Consider the following 27,115-nt stretch of genomic DNA (forward strand, 5'->3'; position numbering starts at 1 on the left):
GCATGGGGAGTGGTCATCGACACCCAATGTTTTTGCCAACGTAACCTGGGTCACAACACCGGTGAAGTATTTGGGCGTACCTTTGGAATGCTATGAAGACAATGATTCATTCTGGCGTGCCCAAGCTCAAGAAATAAGCGAGAAAGTGGAAAGGGGCGCCGCATCTTCTTCGCACGAGCCGCTGTGTGCAATCTGTTTTTTGTCGCAAAGTTGTGGTATGTCATGCAGGTACTTCATTGTTCCAGGTTAAATGTACAAAAGCTTCATTGAGTTTTTTCAGTTCATATTTGGGCATCCAAATGGGAAAGGTGTAGCCGAGATAACTTGTTTCGCCGGGTTCGAGAAGGTGGGCTTGCTCATCTATTTGTACTCCAACTGGTTAATCGTTTTATTTTCCTCCGTGACGTCTGAGACCCTTTCTTACGTACTGCGTGCCAATAAGGCTCGTGCGGGCAGTGGCCGATTTTGTTGTCTCTACGAGAATTATTCCAGGACGAATTTCCAAGCTTTTTTTTAAGAAATTGTAAGCAGTGTCCGAATTTTAACTGCTCGGTTTTCGGTAGAATACTTGAGTACAGTCAAAAAGCAGAAACTGTTCAATGATATTTGTGACAACCTTTTTCCTCTTCCTATGTACAGAGCCTTGTACAGCGAGAGTCTAGGTCAAGACGTATTAAAACGGGTGAAAAGAATGCCAGTTTCTCCGGGGGTAAAGACGTTTTTTTTTAAGCTACATACAGGTACATTATCGGTGAAAACATTTTTCGAAGACAAGGGTTTTTACCTGCCTTGGGGTTCACAATGCCTAATATGTAAACAACCAGAGATAATAGACATGCTTTTCTGCACTGCTGAGAGGGAGTTTATTTTTGGGACATATTACAAAGAACCCTTAAAAAAGAATTACCTTTAGATCCACAAGGAATCAGGTTCCTGCCGACAGATAGTGAAGATGATGTACCCCTAGAAACCGTAATGTTGCTAGGATTACACAGTCTTTGGCGGTCCCGAATGGCGGGCTTCCACGTTGACCCTGAAGCTCGCCCTGCAAGGCTCTACTTTAGCGAGTGTATGTACACCTTTGTTGAAATGCACAAAGCGATGAGTGCAGTCCCAGCATGGGTGGTGAAAGTTGAACCATTGGTAGAGTTGAAAGAATTTTAACTCGACAACGTTAACCCCAATAGGGTCAACGGCTTTTTTTACCTGTGTCATATTTATGTGAACATCACGAGCTGGAGTGTTCAGTTCCATTTGTGTGTCAACCTTGGTTATGTGTATGACAGCCGCCAATAAAAAAAAAGTCAGGATGGCCGAGTGGTCTAAGGCGCCAGACTCAAGGTTTATTACTTTGTTCGCTATGCGAACTAACTGAGGCTTCTGGTCCACGGATGTGGGCGTGGGTTCGAATCCCACTTCTGACACATTTATTTTTGCCATACTTCGAGAATGCAGTGTAGTGCAGCAACTAAAATCAAACTAGAACAGTGTCAGGATGGCCGAGTGGTCTAAGGCGCCAGACTGAAGGTTTATTACTTTGTTCGCTATGCGAACTAACCGAGGCTTTATGTCCACGGATGTGGGCGTGGGTTCGAATTCCACTTGTGACACTGTACTGTGATAGTCATCGCCATCGACATGCACCTGTGCGTTGTGCGACGAAGAAGAAGTACGCTGGGCTCGCCGTTGCAAGGTCCTGTCCTCACAGCTCTCCACCTGAGCGTCAATAAACGCCCTATTACAATTGGTGGAGGTGCCGGAAACGATCCCACCCAAACTGGAACTGCGAAGCCGTACACTACCCTCTACGACCGCCATGCAAGACACTTCGACGCTGCCGGCCGTTCCACCCACGATCATGTGTGCTGGCGTCGTGCGCCAGCGTGACCCTTGCCTGTTCAGCGGCACGGCCGATCAAGATGTCGACGACTGGCTGTCATCCTATGAAAGAGTAAGCACCTACAACAAGTGGGATGACTCATACAAGCTCAGTAACGTCATATTCTATCTGACGGACGTGGCGAACCTCTGGTTTCGCAACCATGAGGCTGACCTGTCATCTTGGTCGACATTTAAAAAGAATTTCGCGGAAGTGTTCGGCCGCACGGCAGTGCGTAAGCTTCGTGCCGAACAACGTTTACACGATCGTGTTCAGCGCGCTGATGAGACCTTTACCAGCTACATAGAAGACGTCGTTGATCTCTGCAAACGAGTCGACCCGGCCATGCCGGAAGCAAACAAAATCCGCTACATCCTCGAGGGCATTTCTGAGGACGCCTTCCAGATGCTGGTAGCGAAAGATCCCACCAGCGTTAGTGAACTCGTGAAGCTTTGCCAGAGCTACGACGAGCTCCGCAAGCGGCGCGCTTCTAGGCGCCGCTCCAGTGTGTGCGACGAAGGCGTATCCGCATTAGCCCTGGGTGGTTCGCCAACTTCTGAAGGGAGCCCGCTGAATCAAAAGATCAAAGATTTTATTCGTGAAGAGGTCGCACGTCAAATCTCACTCCTTCCCCATTTTCAAGACTCGGGCCGCCTCGTTCCTGAACTGGCTCCATCTTTGGCCCCTGCTATACGCCGTGTCGTGCAAGAACACGTCGCTGATGCCTTGCCGTCCAACCCCGTGGTGCCGCCTGTGACGGCACCTCTCACGTATGCCCAAGTAACGGCTAGGCCACCACCTTCGCCCACGTCTGGCTCCTATGTGCAGGTCCCTGCCTACCGTTCACCGCCGCATGCTGAGCCTTCGTTTCAAGCCCCACCCTCAAGGTTCCGCCCACATCCTATGAAACCTTGGCGTACTACGGACAACCTTCCGATTTGCTATGCCTGCGGTCGGCCGGGCCATGTTGCGCGCCTTTGTCGCCAGCGCCTCCAACCTTCACAGCCTGACATTCGATTTTACCCGTACGATACCGACTCACGCTCGCAAATGATTCCGCCCGGTTCTCAATTTGTCCCACAAGATCGCCAAACCTATACCACTCGTCGATCACATTCTCCTCGGCGCCGATCGCTTTCTCCAATGCTGCGACGTTCTACCAGCACCGTTGAGGGAAACTAACAGTCGCAGTTCCGGGGGCAAGAACTGCGCTTGTTTCGAATTCCTCAAGTCCTCCATGCCGTCCCGCTAATGTTATCAAAGTTTCTGTAGAAGGCGCCACAGTTCTCGCTCTCGTCGATACCGGTGCAGCCGTCTCCGTCATCAGTGAAGCGCTCTGCCGTCGAATTCGCAAAGTGACCACTCCGATTTCCGACTTTTCGCTCCGCACCGCCTCATCACAGCACATTCACCCCTCCGCATCTTGCACAGCCCGTGTGCTCATTCAAGACGTCTTGTACCCCATCGAGTTTATTGTTCTGCCGAACTGCTCGCATGATATCATCCTCGGATACGATTTTCTATCGACTCATCAAGCCGTTATTGACTGTGCTCGTGCACAAATTGCCTTCGCCCCCCTCTGTGATGCCCCCTTCTGTGATACCCCTCCCCGCACTGCAAAACTTCTCGTCGCCCATGACACCGACATTCCTCCGTTCTCTGCTGCCCTCGTACCACTGTCTTGTGAGTGGGTAACTCCTTTGACTGCGATTTTTACACCTTCCGAAGCCACCTCCCGTCATCCCTGCCTCCTTTTTCCGTTCGCTGTTCTCGAAATTCAAGACGGCAAGAGTGCACTTTACGCCTCGAACCCATTTTCTTGCCCAGCAGTCCTGCTCCGTGGCGAATGCATTGGACGTCTTGAAGAGCTTGATCCCAGTCATATCACCACTCTTGCTGACTCAACCCCCTCCTTCGACGTTAGTCTGTGCTCTTGCGATGTTGCGACCGCTTCGACGCCCTCCGACGTTTTCCAACATGCTATTGATGCTGATCTTCCACTTGCGCAACGTGATCAACTTGTCGCCCTCTTGCAGAACTTCGCTTCTTCATTCGACTTTCCTCAAACTGACTTGGGCCGCACGTCTGTCGTAGAGCACACCATCGACACCGGTAAAACTGCACCTTTGCGCCAGCGCCCCTATCGCGTGTCGGCTTCGGAGCGCCAAGTAATTGCTGATCATGTGGACGACATGCTCCGTCGGGGTGTCATTCGGCCATCCCACAGTCCCTGGGCGTCTCCAGTTGTGTTGGTACCTAAGAAGGATGGCTCCTTCCGGTTTTGTGTCGACTACCGCCGGCTCAACAAGATCACGCGCAAGGACGTCTATCCTCTGCCACGCATCGATGACGCACTAGACTGCTTGCAGGGCGCCGAGTTTTTCTCCTCGTTGGATTTACGATCTGGCTACTGGCAGGTGCCAATGGCTGACGCCGACCGCTCTAAAACTGCCTTCATCACACCAGATGGATTATATGAATTCAACGTCATGCCCTTTGGGCTTTGCAACGCCCCGGCCACATTTGAACGCCTCATGGACACTGTGCTTCGTGGATTCAAGTGGCGAACCTGTCTTTGCTATCTCGATGATATCGTAGTCTTTTCAAACGATTTTCAATCCCACCTGCTCCGACTAAAGGACGTTCTCACTTGTCTCGCTACCGCCGGCCTCCAACTGAATCTGAAGAAGTGCCGCTTTGCTGCTCGCCGACTAACAATTCTAGGTCATGTCGTTTCTAAGGATGGCATTCTTCCCGATCCCACCAAACTTCGTGCAGTTGCCGAATTCCCACACCCAAAATCACTGAAGCAGCTACGAAGTTTCATTGGCCTATGCTCCTACTTTCGCCGCTTCATCTTAAATTTCGCCTCTATTAGTGCTCCTCTCATCCAGCTCCTCTCCGGTAGCTCCGACCTCTCCGCATGGACACCTGCTTGTGATGACGCCTTCAACACTTTACGCCGTCTTTTGGTTTCGCCTCCCATCCTCCGCCACTTCGACCCGAATGCGCCAACTGAGATTCACACTGACGCTAGCGGTATTGGGATAGGCGCCGTTCTCACCCAACGCAAACCTGGTATCCGAGACTATGTGGTGGCGTACGCAAGCCGCACCTTGACCAAGGCAGAGTCCAATTATTCTGTTACGGAAAGAGAATGCTTGGCCATTATTTGGGCCATCGGCAAATTCCGTCCGTATGTCTATGGCCGACCATTTTATGTGGTCACTGATCATCACGCTCTGTGCTGGCTGGCGTCCCTCAAGAACCCGTCCGGCCGCCTTGCTCGCTGGGCTCTTCGCCTCCAAGAGTATGACATTCGTGTCATATATCGCTCAGGCCTCAAGCATACTGACGCGGACGCTCTTTCGCGCTCACCGCTGCCTCCCTCTTCGTTGCCTGATGAGATCTGCGCCTACGATTTGTCTTCGCTTGCCACTATTGACATGGCCACGGAACAGCGGCGCGACCCGTGGATATCTACACTTCTGGACTTTCTTTCAAGTCACTCTCCAGGTCGTCTGTCTCGGGCGCTTGCCCGCCAAGCTCACCATTTTTCAATTCGTGACGGGCTGCTCTATCGCCGCAATTATCTTCACGACGGAAGGAAGTGGCTTTTAGTCATCCCCCGTCATCTCCGCGCCGAAATTTGTGCTGCTTTCCATACTGATCCCCAGTGCGCCCACGGCGGAGTGTTGAAAACCTACACGCGCTTGCGTCTACGCTTCTTCTGGCGTGGAATGTACCGCTTTGTCCGCCATTTTGTCCGCTCCTGCCAGTCTTGCCAACGCCGAAAAACTCCTCTCAAGTCCTCTGCTTCGTTGCAGCCGTTGCCCTGTCCTGCCCGTCCGTTTGATCGTGTCGGCATAGATCTATACGGTCCCCTTCCTACAACTTCAGCTGGCAACCGCTGGATTATCGTGGCAGTGGATCATCTAACCCGCTACACTGAGACATCATCATTGCCCTCTGCTTCCGCACGCGACGTGGCTGCCTTTATTCTGAAAAACCTGGTTCTTCGCCATGGTGCCCCTCGCGAACTGCTCAGTGACCGCGGACGCGTTTTCTTATCAGACGCTCTTGAGGCTCTCCTGAAAGAATGCCGCATCATACACCGCACCGCTACCTCGTACCACCCTCAGACGAATGGACTGACAGAACGTTTTAACCGCACTCTCGGTGACATGCTGGCTATGTACGTGAACACCGACCATTCCAATTGGGACCAAGTTCTACCGTTTGTTACTTACGCATATAACACCGCGACACAGGCCACTACTGGATTCTCTCCATTCTTTCTCCTTTACGGGCGCGAGCCACCCTGTACTATGGACACACTTTTTCCCTACCGCCCTGACGTTTCCGAATCTTCCCCGCTATCCGATGCCGTCACGTACGCAGAAGAATGCCGTCAGCTCGCCCGCTCTCTCACAACAGAAAATCGGTGGCAACAAAAATACCTCCGTGATACCGGCGAAGCTTCGCCATATCTCCCGGACACACTGGTGTGGCTCTGGGTGCCCTCCACAACCCCTGGCCTTTCAAAGAAGTTTCTTGCTCGCTACCACGGGCCATATAGGGTCCTCCAGCAAACATCTGCAGTCAACTACGTAGTTGAGCCCGTCACGCCCTCTGCGGACTTGCGTCGCCGTGGTCGTGAAACAGTTCACGTGAACCGATTGAAGCCATTCTATGACCCCGCTGTGCTTTCCGCGCCATAAGTCGCCAGGATGGCTCCTTTTTTTACCCGGGGGGAAAATGTACTGTGATAGTCATCGCCATCGACATGCACCTGTGCGTTGTGCGACGAAGAAGAAGTACGCTGGGCTCGCCGTTGCAAGGTCCTGTCCTCACAGCTCTCCACCTGAGCGTCAATAAACGCCCTATTACAACACATTTATTTTTACCATACTTCGAGAATGCATGTAGTACACCAACTATAATCAGGCTAGAACAGTGTCAGGATGGCCGATTCTTCTTCCGGCCACCGAGCGTGACGGACGTGTGTATCATGTGCTCCCAAGGAGCCGATTCAGCGGCCCAGCTGGGCCGTGGTATCAGCAGTACGGAAAGGCCTGCCAAGGATTATGAACTGGTTCTGCGGCATCTGCCTACACGTTCGAGTGTTTTGCATACTGTTTTTTTTCATGGCGACATAAATGCCAGGCCGTACCGGGTGGAGCACTTTCGAGACTCCCTCGCTCGTCTTTCACTGCTGCCGGAAGTGGTTGCTCTCGGGGAATATCAAATGAATCACGTATGGTCGGTAACGTTTAAAGATGAAGAGGGGAAAGCGAAGATTTTGCAAGCCGAAGCTTTTGAAGTCAAGGAGCACCGATGCGTGGTCATTTACCCCTGTAACCAAAGCATCAGGCTAAAACTTTTCTGGCTGCTTCACGGCGTGCACGAGCGGCGAGCGGCGTTGGCGGCTTTTGGAAAAGTTACGGAAATATCAAGAGAAAAGTGGAAAGTGCAAGGGTGTGTCGACAAGGCTTCAACGACTCGAACGGTCACGCTGAAGCTAAAAGGGGGCGTGACCATTGAGGACCTGCCGCATAAGCTTCGGGTCGCCGAGGACGTCGCACTCGTCCACGTCCCAGGCAGAGCCCCGCTTTGCCTCCGGTGCCGCGGGAAAGGACATATACGGCGTGAGTGTCGTGTGCCGCGCTGCAGGCTGTGTCGTCGCTACGGCCATGAAGAGTCCCAGTGTGTGCGCACGTATGCCAACGTTGCAGGCCCCGTGCCGAGTGAAGTGGCAGGCGAGCACTTGATGGACGCAGTGGACGCCGAGGAAGCGAGCAGTGGAATCACTGAGGAGGCAGAACCGAAACACCAATCCTCTGAGAAGACCCCTGCCCCTAAAGAACACTGTGAATCAGATTTGATTGTTCCGTTGTCGAATGTCGCTGGGACCGAGACACCCTCGAAAGAAAACGGCAATGCCAGTGCAGCAAGCCCAGCTTCGTCTACGCAACACAGTGAGGAACAGGGAGACAATGAAGCTGAGATGCCAGCTGCTTCTACCTTGCCTGTGAAGCGTGTGCACGAAGACAGTGTCAACGAGGGATCAACGCAAGGAGGAGCGGAAAACGGACAGCCTCCACTGAAGGCGCACCCCCTTCGCCGGTCGTCCTTCAAGCCAAGGCCAAACGTACCCCCAGACCGGAGAACTGTGTCGCCTGTGCCTCCGCCATAGCGGGGGTACCCTTTTCGGTCGAGATGTCGCAAGCCCGGTCCATGATCGGGAGCAGCGCTTGGAACGACGGACGGACTCGCCAAAAAGGAAGAATGGTCATCCCGTGCAACAGATCAACCGCAATGCTGTCTTTCTGCAAAAGCGATGTGAGTGATATATGGTTCGCGATTTATAATTTCTTAAGATGGCCACCAATTTATCCACTAGCTTGCGCGTAACCACGCTAAATGTGAGGGGGCTGTCAACGCGTCGGAGACAGCTGCAGCTGAACCGCATTCTGCTGTAAAATGAAATTGATGTGCTAGCAGTTCAAGAGAGCAAAATGGAAAGCGAACAACAAACAGAGAAAATGGCTGAAATATATCGTTCTAGATATAGGATTTGCGTTTGTCATGTTTTCATTCGAAATTGCATAGAATGCGTACAGTCTGTGTTCTCGTGTGAGAGTGGTCGGCTTTTATATGTGATTTCAGTTTTTCTGAATTGGACTGGAGAGTGATCTGTGTTTACGCGCCTACTAGAACGTCTGAGCGCGAAGAGTTTTTTCACTATATGAAATCCTTCCTAATACATGAGAGGCGTGTTCTCCTGCTTGGAGACTTCAACTGTGTCTGTAGACCGGTAGATAGAACAACAGACCTTGTCCTTCGTGACAAGAGTGCAGAGTTGCTTATTGACATTGTTAATGAGGCAGAGCTTGAAGATGCTGGCTGTATACTGACGCATGAAAGCCAAGCAATGTTCACGCACTTTCAAGGTAGCTGTCATGCAAGGTTGGACCGAATATATGTTCCTATTGATTTTGGGCCCTTGTGCTCGGAATATCAAACACTTCCCATGAGCTTTAGTGACCACTCCCTCGAATTGATTACTCTAGGCATGAAAAGCAAGGCAACAAAGTTCAATTGGGAGCTATGGAAATTTAATGAAAAGCTGCTGCTGGATGAAGAGTTTACCACTAAAGTGAAAGAATATATTACGCATATGTTGCAAAATGACTCTAATTTTATACAAGCATGGGAGCAGTTTAAGTGCGATATAAAGATAGCTGCTATTGACCGAGCATACACTCGCCGACGTAAAAAAAGAGAAGAAGAAAAAGAACTTCCAAGCACACTTGAATACATGCTTAGCATGGAGAGTGTTAAGCCTGGCTTGTTCGCCCAGTATATAAAAAAAGATAAAAACCAAACTTGAGGTGAACGAAGAGAAGTATCGCGGTGCAGTGATGAGGGCACGCAGCGAAAAATTGTGGCTCGGAGAGACGCTCACAAAAAGGGCACTTAGTGATGAAAAACGGTACGCAGTGTCAAAAGAGATAAAAGAAATCTGCTTTCAGAACGTAGTTACCCCGGAAAAGAAAACGATTGAACGGGCGTTTGTAGAGTTTTACAGGGAATTGTTTAGCCTGAAAACACCGGACATTGAACGCTTCAGAAAAGACTTTCTGTCGCTGATGCCAAGAGTAGAAGACGAAGTGCCGCAGACACTTGAAGCAAGTATTACTTCCGAGGAAATTGAGGACGTTATCGGGGAATTAAATTCCAACAAGTCACCCGGACCAGATGGTTTTGGTGCTGCCATATACAAGGCCTTTCCAACTAAAATGGCTGTTTTACTGGAAAGAGTTATTAGTGAATGCTACGAAAAGAACGTACCTCCTCCGTCTTTTCGAATGTCACACGTTGTACTAATCCCGAAAACAGATGACGCAGTTAAGCTTCAGTCTGTAGCGTCTTACCGCCCTATAAGTCTAACGAATGTTGACTATAAAATTTACATGAAAGTATTAGGGCGACGACTCCAACGTGTAATTACTTCTCTTGTAGGCCCACATCAGACATGCGGTATAAAAGGAAGGACCATTTTTACTAATACACACACGCAGCAAGGAGTGTTCTCGAATGTTGTGACGCGATGCATGACCACGTAGCCATGATGCAATTAGACCTCCACAAAGCATTTGACAAAGTGGTACATGAAATTTTGTTCTGTGTTTTAGAGTATGTCAATGCTGGTTCCGTGATTACAAATGGCGTGAAAATGGTTTACGAGTGCTGTTCAGCGAGACTGGTCGTGAATAAGCATTTAACTGATCGTATACCTGTCCAGTCGTCAGTAAGGCAGGGCTGTCCTCTGTCTCCCCTTTTGTTCGCGCTTTATCTGGAGCCTTTCTGTTTAAGATTGCTTACAAGGCCAAACATATGCAGTTATAGATTTTTCAAAGTGAAGATCGGGTTTTGGCATACGCGGACGATATTGCGGTTTTTTGTACTGACCATGAGAGCGTGCAAGAAGTTGTAAAAGAAACCACTGCTTTTTGCACTGCAAGTGGAAGTGAAATTAGTTGGGCAAAGTGTTTAGGATTTTGGCACGGAAACTGGCAATACGTGCCTGAACTGTTTTCCAGTATGCAATGGACAATAACGCCAGGAAATTACCGTGGTGTGCCACTAAAGCATTACCGTGAAAGTAAGGAATGTTGGGCCGGTGAAGTTGAGCAAGTGAAAACCCAATCAAACAAATGGGGAGGACATAATTTTTCTATGTTCGCAAGAGCTACCGTTTGCAATATGTTCCTAGTTGCAAAAATTTTTTACATGCTGCAAGCGTTATCTATGTCAAGAATCTCTGTTCAAAAACTGCATAGGGTATTTGCCACGTTTGTGTGGGCTTCAACATGGGAGCGTACCAGTCGATGTAATTTGTTTCATACCGTGCATAATGGTGGACTGGGATTGTCACATTTATACTTAAAGCAGATTGTAACCAGGTTCTTTTTTTTTTGCGCGAACAAAGCGATGTTTTTCTTAGAACGGTAATCCAAGTGCGACTGCGTGATTCACTGCCGGAATATGTAGTTTCGACTGTCTACAGGGACAATGGCTGTAAGTGCTTTTCTTCGCGAAGTTGTCGCGTCCTTCCAAATAGTGAAGGCGAGATTTTCAATTGAGTATATGTGTACTGCTACGCGAAAACGGCTGTACAAAGATTTATTGGAAACCTTTTTACCTGTGCCTCTTTATCGCGCTGTATATGCTTTGGGTCCGGAGCGGGACGTGTTGAAAAGAGTGAAAAGAATGCCCATCAGATCGTCCGCTAAATCTTTCTTTTTTCAATTGCATACCGGCACTCTTCCGGTGAAGCCATGGCTGGAAAGCAAAGGCCTTTTTGTGCCTTGGTCTGCTGACTGTTTAATTAGCAAAAAGCTGGAATCCATAGAGCATATTTTCCTTGATTGTCACGATGCGGTTTTTTTGTGGGACGTGCTACAGCGTACTATTAAAAAGGACTTACCAATAACGCCGTTTGGCATACGCTACCTTCCATGCGCCCAGCCAGGAGAAGTGCCCAGTGATTTATTAATGGTTTTGTGCATGCACAGCATATGGAGAACGCGGATGGATGTTCGCCATGAGCATGTTGTCGTACACCCAGCCCATCAGTATTTTGTTGAAAGTGTCATGTACACGCGTGATGTTTTCGGAGGGCAATCTGAACCCCCGGAATGGCTGCCAGTCTTGGACAAGCTCATGTCACCTTATCCATTCTATCACAAGAAACCTGTCAGAAAGTGACTTGTGTTTTTAATTCCATGCGACTTTTCATCGTTCTTTGTAGTTGCCAAGTCGGTAATAAAGAAAAAAAAAAGTCAGGATGGCCGAGTGGTCTAAGGCGCCAGACTCAAGGTTTATTACTTTGTTCGCTATGCGAACTAACCGAGGCTTCTGGTCCACGGATGTGGGCGTGGGTTCGACTCCCCCTAGCATAGCGAGTAAGGTACTAAACCTTGAGTCTGGCGCCTTAGACCACTCGGCCATCCTTTTTTTTCTTTATTGCCGACTTGGACATTCAAGACAAGCCGATTAACAATAAAACATGCCAACACACTTTCGCGTGACACGGCAGGTTAAAACTTTTTCAGTTTTACCAAACTGTCAAGCACATGAATCCATTGTGGCTGCTCGAGGAGTGTCATATGCACTTGCCTGAACCGCACAACACTGTGTATGAAATGTTCTCGTACAGAATTGACTTGTACATCTGCATTGTTAAACTGCATTCTGGTTTTCCACAAGCTGTGGATGCCCAGGAGCATTATTGTATCAAAGGGAAACTCCTCTGTATTAGGAAAAGGTAAAAGTCGTATGCCATATGCATCTAGAGGTAGCTCTTTTTTTAAAGTTCTCTGAAGCACATCCCAGAAAAAAATGACATCCCAACAGTCCAAAAACACGTGTTCTATCGTCTCAGGTCTGTTACACAAGAAACAGTTTGTTGACCAAGGGACGAAAAGGCCTTTAGCGTGCATCCATATTTTGACTGATAATGTGCTAGTGTGGAGTTAAAAGAAAAATGATTTGACTGGTGGTGATATTGGTATATTCTTAACTCTCTTGAGTACATTATCTCCTGGGCCTGGACAGTGTGACAAACGGTATATCGGTACAGGAAACATTGTGTCCACTAGGTCCGCATACAATTTTTTCCGCTTGACATTGCACAAATACGCCATGGAAAGCTCACATGCAGCAATCTGTTCGCGAGCACCACTTCTCGCAAGTACCCTCTAACTGTACCACCTACATTGAGACACGAACTGACAAGAAAATTAGGAAGGAGTCGACCAAGCCGAACTTGGATTACTGTTCTGAGGAAGACATCATTTTGGTCACGAAGGTACATGAAACGCGAGACAACTTGTCGCAAAAATAAATGCGCCAGACCAAGCCCTCCTTTTTGTACGGAGAGAAACAAATTTGTTCGGCTCGTCTTTTCCCAGGTCGACGCCCAAATGAAAACGGCAACAACACGGTGAAGTTTTTGTATGTTTGTCCTCGACGCACTGAGCACATTCATCACGTACCACACTTTAGCAGTAAGGAACAGATTACATATAGTGGCACGCGAGAACGTGGATAACTGCCTTCCTTTCCACGCATCACTTTTTTCATTGGCCCTCGATGCTTGGTCATGCCAGTACGGATCTGGGTGCCGGTAAGAATCAAGGGGCACTCCTAGATACAATGCTGGAGTGGTTGACCAGCGCATCCGAGAATAGTGTTCGGGTGTGACCTCCCAGCTACCATGCCAGAAACCGCAGCTTTTTTTCCAGTTTATCTGGGCACCTGTGCAGCTGCAAAATTTCTGTACTACATTAGTCACCTCACAAATACTTTCTCTATTTGCACAAAAGACAGCGATGTCGTCGGCATAAGCCAAGATTTTCACCTGCACTGATTGTAGTGTGAAGCCCGTTATGCATTTATTATTCCGAATGGCTAATCAAAGCGGTTCAAGGTAGGCTGCGAATAACAATGGCGACAGTGGACAACCCTGCCTCACAGAAGATCGCACTTGGAGGTTTTCAGTGAGTTCTCCATTTGCAACAATCCGTGTGGTACAGTTTTCGTATGCCATTCTAACGCCCTCTAATATTATTCGGCCGACATTTGCGTGATCTAATACGGCAAACAGAACATCGTGAGAAAGGCGGTCAAAGGCTTTTGCCAGGTCTAGTTGTATCATTGCCACTCGGTCATAAAATGAGTCACAGCATTCGAATATAGATCGTGCCACGTGTATGTTGGTGGCGATATTTCGCCCTTTTATGCCGCATGTTTGGTGCGTGCCTACGAGCGTTGTTATAACACCCCGCAATCGTTTCGCTAGCACCTCCATGAAAATTTTGTAGTCGACGTTGGTGAGGCTTATCGGGCGATAAGACCCCACCCACAGGCGCTTATCAGGGTCATCGGTTTTAGGAATAAGCACAATGTGGGATGTTGTGAAAGACAGCGGAACACGTTTTTTCTCATAGCTTTCGCCAACAACCTTCAGCAGAGCCTGGGCTATTGCAGGTTTGAACACTTTGTAGAAAGCGGCACCCAGTCCGTCAGGGCCAGGGGCTTTACCTGCTGACAGGGTATCTATTGCATCCTCAATTTCTTTCACGGAAATCAGCTGCTCAAGCCGTGTTTTAACTTCTTCCTCAAGTTTCGGCATAAATGGAAGGAATTCACTATAGAAGCCCCTTTCAGTTTTTCGCGACTGACAAATCATATCTGCAAAATGATCACAGATTGCGTTCTTGATTACATTACTGTCCGCCGAAATACCTGTGCTAGTTCTTAATTCTCGTATTTCCTTTCGGCACGCGTATCGTTTCTCGTCTGATAACGCAGGCTTTGTTGGTGTTTCCCCCGCCCACAGCTGTTCCGTCCGCGCCCGAATAACTGCCGCACTATACTTATCTGTGTCCATTTTTTCAAGCTGGGCTTTGACACCCCTGATCTCATTAAAGCATGCGCCTGATTGGGCGTTTTCTATACACGTCACAAATTCGAGCTGCTTACGAAGCTCTGCTTCTTTTTGCTTCTCTGAGTATATCTTAATTTCGTGCTTTTTTCAATCGCTCTCATTTTCACCCCCTGCTTAAAATCCTCCAATTTTGCAGCGAAGCTCAACGGTTTCGCTGAGTATATTTGTTTAATTCTTGATCTGTTTCGTTAAAAAAGCTCTCGTCCTCCAACAACTTATTATTAAGTTTCCATAAATGCCAATTAAACCGATTCTTGCTTTGTTTTCTTCCAAAGGTTGCAATCACTAAGGCATGATCACTGAAAGCCACAGGTCTAACTTCGTACAAGGTGCAAAGTGGTACAAGTTCAGCTGCGACATACAATCTGTCTAATCGAGCATGGCTGTTTGTCACCCGTTAATAATTATGAGGGGTTATTATTAACGATGCGCCCTTAACGGTGCGCACACTCCCAGAAACCCTTAGAGGAGATGCCCTCGACTTGCGTGGCAAGCTCAGCCGGAATTCAACTACCTTGTAGTGACAGAAGGGGGTGGTCGTTTGGTGCCCAGCGGTCGCCGGTTCAAGCCAGGGTAGGGATCGGAGTCAGAAGTAACAAACAAAACACAATTTATGCACAGCCAGAGACGATACAAAGGGATACACAAGATCACTTGAAATACAACAGACGAGAGGTTCACAGAATACAAACGCTAAGCATGCAACTACAGAATGATTAATAACACAGGCTTTACAACAGATCAAACACGAGAGAGTTACATAAACAAACACCAAATTGTTCACCGGGCACTGTCGCAGTCCGACGCCTCAAGAGTCACGATGTGGCCGCCATACGAGACGAGCGCCGCTCCCTTGAAAGTCCGTGGGCTTGCCAGCAGCGGGTGATCCCCGGGAGTCCAGGCGAGCACGTCGCAAAAAACTGACGAACTGACTGACTGACTCACAAGCGGCGCGGTCGCTTTAAATAGGGCGCGCCGCGTCTGTTTGTTAACTCGCGTCAAAGCTAGCGCGCACACACACCTAACTTCGCTGGTTATAGCTCCCTCTTCTCCTCCCGTCGAGCCGCGCGTCGTCATTGGCTAGGTCCCATAGAAGATGCTGGAATTTTCTGGCTGATTCCAGTCCGATGAACCACCGTCCTCCCCGGGCAATGGGAAAGAGGGTGACGGCAACGCGTACAAAGCTACGCGCTCTCCCGCGCGGGGAAGGGGGCTTTTCTCTACATGCTTTCCACGTAACGCAAGCGCGGGCCTCGCGCCGTACCGGCTTGATGAAAATGTGCGCCGATTTCGTGACACTGTTGCCCTGAAAATGGGTATACTGCGTATAGGTGCCATTAGTAATTAATTTCCAATATCTTCTAAATAATGGCTATTGACGATGTCATTCAAAACATCAGCACTTTTATCACGTACAATTGACGTTTTGACGCGATTTGAAGCTTGTCACACGCAATTGAAATCGCCCAGTAGGGTTATCACTTTGTCACTGTTTAAATATGACTCCAATTCTTCAAAAAATAATTTTCGCTCAGTCTCTGCGTTTGGTGCATATACACAAATAACTCGGAAATCAAGGCCGCAGTGAAAAAAATCAACGACAAGGAGACGGCCGCTTTGACACGAAAAAATCGACTGTACCATAATACCAAGATTATTGAGAAGAAAAAGTACACAACCACCAGAGGTACCTACAGAATGGCAGACACATGCATCAAAATGCGCACGGAAAGCGGACACCATTCGGTCTGTAGCAACTTGACTCTCAATTTTCGATTCTTGCACGGCGACTACATGTAGGTCGTTATCTAGAAGAAGGCGACTGAGCTGACATTGTCGCCTTCTTCCTCCAAGGCCTCTCACGTTAATAGATGCTACACGCAGTGCTTCACTTATTCTGATCGCCATATCGAAAAGAAAAGAAACGCCTTATAAAATGGTGTCTGCCCTTGCGCCACACAACAATACCCTTAGCCCAAAATGACACTTTGCACAACGAACTATTGCCCCGCCGGGGTGGCGCAGTGGTAAGACGCCCGACTACTGTGCCGGAGTTCCCGGGTTCGAACCCGACCTCGGCGGCTGCGTTTCGATGGAGGCGAAACGAAGTGGCGTCCGTGTGCTGTGCGATGTCAGCGCACGTTAAAGATCCCCAGGTGGTCGAAATTACTCCGTAGCCCTCCACTACGGCTCCCCCTTCTCTCTTTCCACTTTCACTCAAACCTTCCTCCCTTCCCTTACGGCGCGGTTCGGGTGTCCACAGAGCAAGTGTGACAGTTACCGCGCCTTTCCCTTCCAGTGAACCAATTTAACTTAACGAACTATGGAGGCGGTTTCCCGGCCTGCTTTGAATCGACCGAAATGTTCGGCCGCGGCTTCAGGGTAGACCGCCTCAAACCTGGAGTTTTGCGCGGCGGTCCGTCTCCCCCGCTGTGATCCTGTTGAAGCGTACCGCTGTCAACGGCGTCGTGGGGGCGTTTTCCGGCCACCAAGGTAGCCGCACCGGGAAGAATGTCCATGCCCTCAGAATCTGGAGGAATGCAAGGAGCCTCAGTGCCGACTGAAGATTTCGCCTCGCCCTCCGACTCGGGCCCGATGTCCTGGTGAGGCGCTGGTACACGTGTGGTGATATCGCCTCAACAACGGTTTTCTCCTGAGGCGGCACTCCCAGGGCAGTCTCCCTCTCACCCGCAGCGTTCTCAGTTGCAGCGGAAGATGTCTCTTCCATATCCGCCTCGTTCATGAACAAGGCGGAAGCGTCCTGAGCGTTCACAGCCCTGTCACTTTTGCGTAGGTCCGCTCGCACTGGCCCTCCTCGTGACCGAACCGTCGGCAGGCACCACACCTTGGTATACGGCACTCTCGGCGAATGTGGCCGGTGCCGCGGCAGCGTAGGCAGAGCAGAGCTCTCCCTGGCACGACCACAAGGGCCAGATCACCGGCGACGCTCACCTGGTGGGGGATGTCGTCGAGCTTAACTCCCGGCTTCAGATTCAGGGTCACATGCCGTGTAGTCGACCCTTTGTCCACCATGCCCGGCACGCGCCACCGCTCGCGGGCGACGTCGATGACCTTGCCAAATGCTGCAAATGCGAGCTTGACGTCTTCGTTCGGAATACTGTGTAAAGGCCAGTGCACTTTAATGCTTACAGCCTGGTAAGCTGGGTCGATGACAAGACACCGACACTTTTTCACCACCAGCTCACCAGAACTGACAATTTTCTTCACGGCGTCTTCATCCTTGAAAGTAACCGCCCACACACATGGTTCATCCTGTAGGCTCCGATGGCGATGACTTCCGGTAGGAGCGATAAATGCGCGAACGCATCGCGGAAATCTTCCACCCAGTAATGGCGGGCCCTGATATCACAGTGCAAAAAACTGTGTTCACAACAAAACGCCCTGTAGGCAAACTCGGTAAAACTACCTGGTATTCACCCCCTGCTGAAGAAACAGCGGCCAAAGACCTGTTACCGCAGCCCTGCTGGGCCGCTGAAGCCGTTCCGACGGAGCTCATTTCACACACGTCCGCTCGCTAGCGAAGCCGGAAGTGCACTCCCCACCACTCGCCCATCCTGACACTGTTCTAGCCTGATTTTAGTTGCTGCACTACACTGCATTCTCGGATTATGGCAAAAATAAATGTGTCAGAAGTGGGATTCGAACCCACGCCGACATCCGTGGACCAGAAGCCTCGGTTCGTTCGCATAGCGAGCAAAGTACTAAGCCTTGAGTCTGGCGCCTTAGACCACTCGGCCATCCTGACTTTTTTTTTTCTTTATTACCGACTTGGCAACTACAAAGAACGATGAAAAGTCGCATGGAATTAAAAACACAAGTCACTTTCTTACAGGTTTCTTGTGATAGAATGGATAAGGTGACATGAGCTTGTCCAAGACTGGCAGCCATTCCGGGGGTTCAGATTGCCCTCCGAAAACATCACGCGTGTACATTACACTTTCAACAAAATACTGATGGGCTGGGTGTACGACAACATGCTCATGGCGAACATCCATCCGCGTTCTCCATATGCTGTGCATACACAAGAACATCAATAAATCACTGGGCACTTCTCCTGGCTGGGCGCGTGGTAGGTAGCGTATGCCAAACGGCGTTATTGGTAAGTCCTTTTTAATAGTACGCTGTAGCACGTCCCACAAAAAAACCGCATCGTGACAATCAAGGAAAATATGCTCTATGGATTCCAGCTTTTTGCAAATTAAGCAGTCAGCAGACCAAGGCACGAAAAGGCATTTGCTTTCCATCCATGGCTTCACCGGAAGAGTGCCTGTATGCAATTGAAGAAAAAAAGATTTAGCGGACGATCTGATGGGCATTCTTTTCACTCTTTTCAACACGTCCCGCTCCGGACCCAAAGCATATACAGCGCGATAAAGAGGCACAGGGAAAAAGGTTTCCAATAAATCTTTGTACAGCCGTTTTCGCGTAACAGTACACATATACTCATTTGAAAATCTCGCCTTCACTATTTGGAAGGACGCGACAACTTCGCGAAGAAAAGCACTTACAGCCATTATCCCTGTAGACATAGTCGAAACTACATATTCCGGCAGTGAATCACGCAGTCGCACTTGGATTACCGTTCTAAGAAAACATCGCTTTGTTCGCGCAAAAAAAAAAAAGAACCTGGTTACAATCTGCTTTAGGTATAAATGTGACAATTCCAGTCCACCATTATGCACCGTATGAAACAAATTACATCGACTGGTACGCTCCCATGTTGAAGCCCACACAAACGTGGCAAATACCCTATGCAGTTTTTGAACAGAGATTCTTGACATAGATAACGCTTGCAGCATGTAAAAAATTTTTGTAACTAGGAACATATTGCAAACGGTAGCTCTTGCGAACATAGAAAAATTATGTCCTCCCCATTTGTTTGTTTGGGTTTTCACTTGCTCAACTTCACCGGCCCAACATTCCTTACTTTCACGGTAATGCTTTAGTGGCACACCAAGGTAATTTCCTGGCGTTATTGTCCATTGCATACTGGAGAACAGTTCAGGCGCGTATTGCCAGTTTCCGTGCCAAAATCCTAAACACTTTGCCCAACTAATTTCACTTCCACTTGCAGTGCAAAAAGCAGTGGCTTCTTTTACAACTTCTTGCCCGCTCTCATGGTCAGTACAAAAAACCGCAATATCGTCCGCGTATGCCAAGACCCGAACTTCACTTTGAAAAAATCTATAACCGCGTATGTTTGGCCTTGTAAGCAATCTTAAACAGAAAGACTCCAGATGAAGCGCAAACAAAAGGGGAGACAGAGGACAGCCCTGCCTTACTGACGACTGGACAGGTATACGATCGGTTAAATGCTTATTCGCGACCAGTCTCGCAGAACAGCACTCCTAAACCATTTTCACGCGATTTGTAATCACGGAACCAGCATTGACATACTCTAAAACAGAGAACAAAATTTCATGTACCACTTTGTCAAATGCTTGGTGGAGGTCTAATTGCATCATGGCTACGTGGTCATGCATCGCGTCACAACATTTGAGAACACTCCTTGCTGCGTGTATATTAGTAAAAATGGTCCTTCCTTTTATACCGCATGTCTGATGTGGGCCTACAAGAGAAGTAATTACACGTTGGAGTCGTCGCCCTAATACTTTCATGTAAATTTTATAGTCAACATTCGTTAGACTTATAGGACGGTAAGACGCTACAGACTGGAGCTTAACTGGGTCATCTGTTTTCGGGATTAGTACAACGTGTGACATTCCAAAAGACGGAGGAGGTACGTTCTTTTCGTAGCATTCACTAATAACTCTTTCCAGTAAAACAGCCATTTCAGTTCGAAAGGCCTTGTATATGGCAGCACCAAAACCATCTGGTCCGGGTGACTTATTGAAATTTAATTCCCCGATAACGGCCTGAATTTCCTCGGAAGTAATACTTGCTTCAAGTGTCTGCGCAACTTCGTCTTCCACTCTTGGCATCAGCGACAGAAAGTCTTTTCTGAAGCGTTCAATGCCCGGTGTTTTCAGGCTAAACAATTCCCTGTAAAATTCTACAAACGCCCGTTCAATCGTTTTCTTTTCCGAGGTAACTAGGTTCTGATAGCAGATTTCTTTTATCTCTTTTGACAATACGTACCGTTTTTCATCACTAAGTGCCCTTTTCGTGGGCGTCTCTCCGAGCCACAATTTTTCGTTGCGTGCCCTTATCATCGCACCGCGATACTTCTCTTCGTCTATCAGCTAAAGCTTGGTTTTTATCTTTTTTATATCTTGGGCGAACAAGCCAGGCGTAACGCTTTCCATGCTAAGCATGTATTAAAGTGTGCTTCGAAGTTATTTTTCTTGTTCTCTTTCTTTACATCGGAGAGTGCATGCTCGGTCAATAGCAGCTATCTTTATATCGCACTTAAACTGCTCCCATGCTTGTATAAAATTAGAGTCATTTTGTAACATATGCGTAATATATTCTTTCAATTTAGTGGTAAACTCTTCATCCAGCAGCAGCTTTTCATTAAATTTCCATAGCTCCCAATTGAACTTTGTTGCCTTACTTTTCATGCCTTGAGTAATCATTACGAGGGAGTGGTCACTAAATCTCATGGGAAGTGTTTGATATTCCGAGCACAAGGGCACACAATCAATAGGAACATATATTCGGTCCAACCTTGCATGACAGCTACCTTGAAAGTGCGTGAACATTGCTTGGCCTTCATGCGTCAGTATACAGCCAGCATCTTCAAGCTCTGCCTCATTAACAATGTCAGAGTAACTCTGCGCTCTTGTCACGAAGGACACGGTCTGTTGTTCTATCTTCCGGTCTACAGACACAGTTGAAGTCTCCAAGCAGGAGAACACGCCTCTCATGTATTAGGAAGGATTTCATATAGTGAAAAAACTCTTCGCGCTCAGACGTTCTAGTAGGCGCATAAACACAGATCACTCTCCAGTCCAATCCAGAAAAACTGAAATCACATATCAAAAGCCGACCACTCTCACACGAGAACACAGACTGTACGCACTCTATGCAATTTCGAATGAAAATGACACCCCCCCCCCCCCCCCCGATCTTCCGACCGCATGACAAACGCAAACACTATATCTAGAACGATATATTTCAGCCATTTTATCTGTTTGTTGTTCGCTTTCCACTTTGCTTTCTTGAACTGCTAGCACACCAATTTCATTTTCCAGCAGAAGGCGGTTCAGCTGTTGTTGTCTCCGACACGTTGACAGCCCTCTCACATTTAGCGTGGCTACGCGCAAGCTAGTGGATAAATTGGTCGCCATCTCAAGAAATTATAAATCGCGAAACATTTCACTCACATCTCTTCTGCAGAAAGACAGCATTGCGGTTCATATGTTGCATGGGTTCACCATTCTTCCGTTTTGGCGAGTCTGTCCTTTGTTCCAAGCGCTCCTCCCGATCATGGACCGGGCTTGCGACGTCTCGACCGAGAAGGGTACCCCCGCTATGGCGGGGGCACAGGTGACACAGTTCTCCGGTCTGGAGGCACGTTTCGCCTTGGCTTGAAGGACGACCGGGGAAGGGGGGCCGCCTTCAGTGGAGGCTGTCCGTTTTCCGCTGCTCCTTGCGTTGATCCGTCGTTGACACTGTCTTCGTGCACACGCTTCACAGGCAAGGGAGAAGCAGCTGGCGTCTTAGCTTCAGTGTCTCCCTGTTCCTCACAGTGCTGCGTAGACGAAGCTGGGCTTGCACCACTGGCATTGCCGTTTTCTTTCGTGGGTGTCTCGGTCCCAGCGACATTCGACAACGGAACTATCAATTCTGATTCACATTGTTCTTTAGGGGCAGGGGTCTTTTCAGAGGACTGTTCGTTCTGTTCTGCCTCCTCAGTGTTTCCACTGCTCGCTTCCTCGGAGTCCACTGCGTCCATCACGTGCTCGCCTGCCACTTCACTCGGCACGGGGCCTGCAACGTTGGCATACGTGCGAACACACTGGGACTCGTCATGGCCGTAGCGACGACACAGCCCGCAGCGCGGCACACGACACTCACGCCATATATGACCTTTCCCGCGGCACCGGAGGCAAAGCGGGGCTCTGCCTGGGACGTGGACGAGTGCGACGTCCTCGGCGACCCGAAGCTGATGCGGCAGGTCCTCAATGGTAACGCCCACTTTGAGCTTCAGCGTGACCGTTCGTGTCGTTGAAGCCTTGTCGACAAACCCTTGCACTCTCCACTTGTCTCTTGAAACTTCCGTAACTTTTCCATAAGCCGCCAACGCCGCTCGCACCTCATCGTCGTGCACGCCGTGAAGCAGCCAGAAAAGTTTTAGCCTGATGCCTTGGTTGCAGGGGTCAATGACCACGCATCGGTGCTCTTTCACTTCAAAAGCTTCGGCTTGCAAAATCTTCGCTTTCCCCTCTTCACCTTTAAACGTTACCGCCCATACATGATTCATTTGATATGCCCCGAGGGCAACCACTTCCGGCAAAAGTGAAAGACGAGCGAGGGAGTCTCGAAAGTGCTCCACCCGGTACGGCCTGGCATTTATGTCGCCATGCAAAAAAACAGTATGCAAAACACTCGAACCTGTAGGCAGATGCGGCAGAACCAGTTCATAATCCTTGGCAGGCCTATCCGTACTCCTGATACCACGGCCCAGCTGGGCCGCTGAATCCGCTCCTTGGGATAACATGATACACACGTCCGTAACGCTCGGTGGCCGGAAGTAGAATCCTCTCGGCCATCCTGACACTGTTCTACCCTGATTTTAGTTGCTGCACTACACTGCATTCTCGAATTATGGCAAAAATAAATGTGTCAGAAGTGGGATTCGAACCCACGCCCACATCCGTGGGCCAGAAGCCTCGGTTCGTTCGCATAGCGAGCAAAGTACTAAGCCTTGAGTCTGGCGCCTTAGACCACTCGGCCATCCTGACACTGTTCTACCCTGATTTTAGTTGCTGCACTACACTGCATTCTCGAATTATGGCAAAAATAAATGTGTCAGAAGTGGGATTCGAACCCACGCCCACATCCGTGGACCAGAAGCCCCGGTTCGTTCGCATAGCGAGCAAAGTACTAAGCATTGAGTCTGGCGCCTTAGACCACTCGGCCATATTTTTTTTTCTTTATTGCCGGTCCTCGGCTTTCACAAAACAAAGATAAAAAAATATGTACACAGTTAAACAAGAAGCGAAATCCCCAAGAGAGGACCACGCTTTGTCACATTAAAATTCTCTGAGTGTTGTCAAAGGCTCTAGCCTTTAGAGCCACTCAGGGACAGGATTCCGTATCTTCTGTATTTCTACAAACTTGCAGATGCTCTCTCGAAAACATATACGCGCTGGACGCGCTTCGGGGTCACAGTAGTACCCGGCCATACGAGAGCGCCATATACTGTGGAGGCCCACCAGCATGACTAAATCGAACGGGATCCCACCCTCATTTTTTGTTGGCAAGTACCTAATTCCGTGTGAATGCAGCGGGAGCTGTTTCTTCATGGTCCTCTGTAGCACGTCCCAAAAATAAACCCCTTCCCAACAGTGCAAAAAAACATGGTCTATGGTCTCCGGTTGCTTGCAGATTAAGCAGTTTGGCCCCCCGGTAGAAACATCTCTTTTTCCTCCAAAAAAGATTTGACGGGTAAAGTTCCAGTGTGCACTTTAAAGAAAAAACTCTTGACTTCCGGCGATACATTCATTTTTTTAACCCTTTGCAACACATTACCGCCGAGGCCTCCACAGTACAAGGCCCTGTACAACGGCACTGGAAAGATAACATCGCACACATCTCTGTACAACGTTTTCCTTGTTACGCTGCTCAAATATTCCTTTGAAAACCGAGTAGTTAAGAACCTGACGCTGGTTACTATCTCTCGGAAATAACCAAAAATGCCTTCTGTCATGCATTTTGTTGCAACTACATACTCTGGCAAGGCTCGCCCTAGCCTTACTTGGCACACTGTGCGCAGGAAAGGATCTTCAACATCACGGAAAAACAAAAATCTGTTTTCCAGTTGCCTCACAAATAAGTGCCTAGGCCTCCGTCTTTGACCCGTCTGAACAAGTTTGTCCGCATGCACCTTTCCCAGCTAGAGGCCCATACAAAAACCGCAAAAATTCGATGTACCTTTTGTATGTTAATTCGCGAGCAGTGGAGCACTTGCATCACATACCACAGTTTACTAATAAAAAACAGGTTACACACAGTGGCTCTTGCAAACACGGATAAATGGGTACATTTCCACTTTTCTGCTTTTTCTTGTCTCTCTTGTGCCTGCCCCTTCCAATACTGTTCAGTATATCTGTAAAATTCCAACGGGACTCCAAGGTACTTTACAGGGGTCGTACACCAGGACACATTAGCGAAAGTGTGAGGAGTATCCGGCCATTCTCGTGCCAGAACCCCACGCACTTTCCCCAGTTCACCTTGCTTCTCGTGACCAAACTAAATCTTTTAACACCTTCTACCGCACTGATAATGCTATCCTTTGTGACACAAAAAATTGCTACATCATCTGCATATGCTAGGACTTTCACTTCCGCTGCATGCAGCCGAAAACCATGAACAGCATTATTCTGTATTATGTGCAAGCACAAAGTTTCAACATACATACAAAACAAGAGTGGACTGAGGGGGCAACCCTGACGCACCGAACGTTCCACGTTAATGGGGGCCCCCAACGATTTATTAACAATCAACTTTGCAGTGCCGTGTCGGTACGCCATGGCCACTGCCTCAGTGATAATAGAACCCACATTGATATGATCTAAGATAGAAAACAAAATCTCATGAGCAACACAGTCAAACGCTTTTTCAAGATCTAGCTGGAGAATTGCCACAGGTACCCCAGTGACGTCGCTACACTCCAGCACACACCTTGCCTTATGAATATTGTAAGCAATAGACCTGTTCTTTATGCCACATGTTTGATGAGGGCCAACAATTTCTTTAATAACGCTCTGAAGCCTCGCCGCCAACACTTTCATGAATATTTTATAATCGACGTTTGTTAGTGAAATCGGCCTATATGCAGTAACCTGTCTGAGTTTTATAGGATCATCTGTATTAGGGATGAGGACGTTATGGGCCGCACCGTAAGACGGGGGCAACTCCTTACGATCATAGGCATCATTAAACAGCGAAGTCAAAAGTGGGGTTAATTCCATTTTAAACGCTTTGTAAAAAGCTGCACTTAACCCATCTGGGCCAGGAGACTTTCCCGACTTCAAGTTCTCTATTGCTCGTTCAACTTCTTTTTCACTAATTCGCCTCCCCAAGCTTTCCTTTCGGGATTCATCGAGCCTAGGCATAGCGCCGAGAAACTCGCCTTTAAATCTGTGCACGTCAACTTCATGTTGTGCGAACAACGCCTGGTAGTAATCAAAGAAAGCATGATGGATGCGATCGCTATCGGTCACTACCCCACCCGCTCCTTCGATCTCCTGAATTTCGTTGCGTCGAGCGTGCGCTTTTTCCATTCCTAAAGCCCGCTTAGTGGGCGTCTCCCCTGCAACCAATTCTTCCGCTCTCGCCCTCACTCTCGCCCCTCGATATCGGTCTTCCTCGTTAAGTTCAAGCTTTTGCTTTGTTTTCTTAATATCTTCCTTACCTATGCCGGGCGTTTTACATTCCTGCGCCAACAATTTTTCAAGTATATCTCTCAGCTGTTTTTCCTGTAATCTTTCCTGGTGCTTTAGCAAAGTAGACCGCTCAATGGCCTTCATCTTAAATTCTTCTTTGACTAGTACCCACTGGAGCCCGATTTCGTTTTTTGGTAATTTTTTCCGTCACATACTCAGTGAAAATTTGGTCTTTTAGCAGTTTACAATTTAATTTCCACAGCTCCCATGAAAAACCACTGGCTCGCTTCCTTTTGCCTAGAGTGCATATCACTGCACAGTGATCTGAAAAGGCCACTGGTAAAACTCGGTATTTTTGACACATTGGTATTAAGTCCAGTGACATGTAAATCCTGTCGAGGCGAGCATGACTAATACCTTGAAAGTGGGTGTATTGCACACTACCTTCACCGTCTAAACACTCCGCCACATCATCGAATGCATATTCATCTATCAGTTGTGACAAAAAGTCTGTACTTCTGTCCCTGAAGGCTCGGGTGCTGCTTTTATTGCGAGCCGCCAGAACACAATTGAAATCGCCCATGAGCACTATCTGTTTCTCACTAGTGCAGTAATATTTCACGGTCTCAAAAAAGGAAAACCTATCTTCCAATTCATTAGGTGCATAAACACAGATAACCCGCCATTCTATATTCACAAAACCGAAATCACAAATCACGTATCGTCCTGTCTCTCCGGAAGCATAAGTCTGCACGTTAAGTCCAGGCAACTTTTTTACAAGAAGGACGCACCCGGCAGAAGTTCCAACTGCATGACTCACAACGGCATAATACTTCGACGTGAAGCGCTGCACCATGCTCCCGGTCTCTTCCTCTCCCTCGACTTTGGTCTCTTGAACGGCTAGCACATCGATGTCTCTGTTCGTTATAAGGCGCAACACCTGGCTCTGCTTTTTCTTCGTTGCTAACCCTCTAACATTAAGCGTCCCGAATGTCAGAGCAGGGGTTGGATCCATTTTATTATAGAGTGAAGAGACCGAGAGCATTTGCGCTCACCTTTCGCGTCTAGCACCCGGCTAGACGCCTTTGTTTCCGCCGCAGCCCTCCGGTGCGGCTGCATGGTCTTGCAGCGGCGGTGGCTTATCGCTGGCCCGCTTGCCCCCAGAAAGTTCGGCTTCGGTCTGAG

At 48.6% G+C, this 27,115-nt stretch overlaps 3 non-coding genes and 1 pseudogene across 3 annotated transcripts; 1 reads left to right on the forward strand and 3 right to left on the reverse strand.

Annotated features, from left to right (window-relative positions):
• Positions 1 to 1,303: 1,303 nt before the first annotated feature.
• TRNAL-CAA (transfer RNA leucine (anticodon CAA)) lies at positions 1,304 to 1,424 on the forward strand. Its single transcript has 2 exons — positions 1,304 to 1,341; positions 1,379 to 1,424. It is a non-coding gene; the product is annotated as a tRNA-Leu (tRNA).
• Positions 1,425 to 16,717: 15,293 nt separating this feature from the next.
• Positions 16,718 to 17,913, reverse strand: LOC146193647 (uncharacterized; annotated as a pseudogene).
• Positions 17,914 to 18,041: 128 nt separating this feature from the next.
• On the reverse strand, positions 18,042 to 18,162 carry TRNAL-CAA (transfer RNA leucine (anticodon CAA)). Its single transcript has 2 exons — positions 18,125 to 18,162; positions 18,042 to 18,087 (listed from the first exon to the last, which is right to left on the reverse strand). It is a non-coding gene; the product is annotated as a tRNA-Leu (tRNA).
• A 5,001-nt stretch (positions 18,163 to 23,163) lies between these two features.
• TRNAL-CAA (transfer RNA leucine (anticodon CAA)) lies at positions 23,164 to 23,284 on the reverse strand. Its single transcript has 2 exons — positions 23,247 to 23,284; positions 23,164 to 23,209 (listed from the first exon to the last, which is right to left on the reverse strand). It is a non-coding gene; the product is annotated as a tRNA-Leu (tRNA).
• Positions 23,285 to 27,115: the final 3,831 nt, after the last annotated feature.

The sequence above is a fragment of the Amblyomma maculatum genome, chromosome 4 (genome assembly GCF_055883805.1).
Source record: "Amblyomma maculatum isolate TAMU_Amacu chromosome 4, ASM5588380v1, whole genome shotgun sequence".
In the NCBI taxonomy this organism is placed as follows: domain Eukaryota; kingdom Metazoa; phylum Arthropoda; class Arachnida; order Ixodida; family Ixodidae; genus Amblyomma; species Amblyomma maculatum.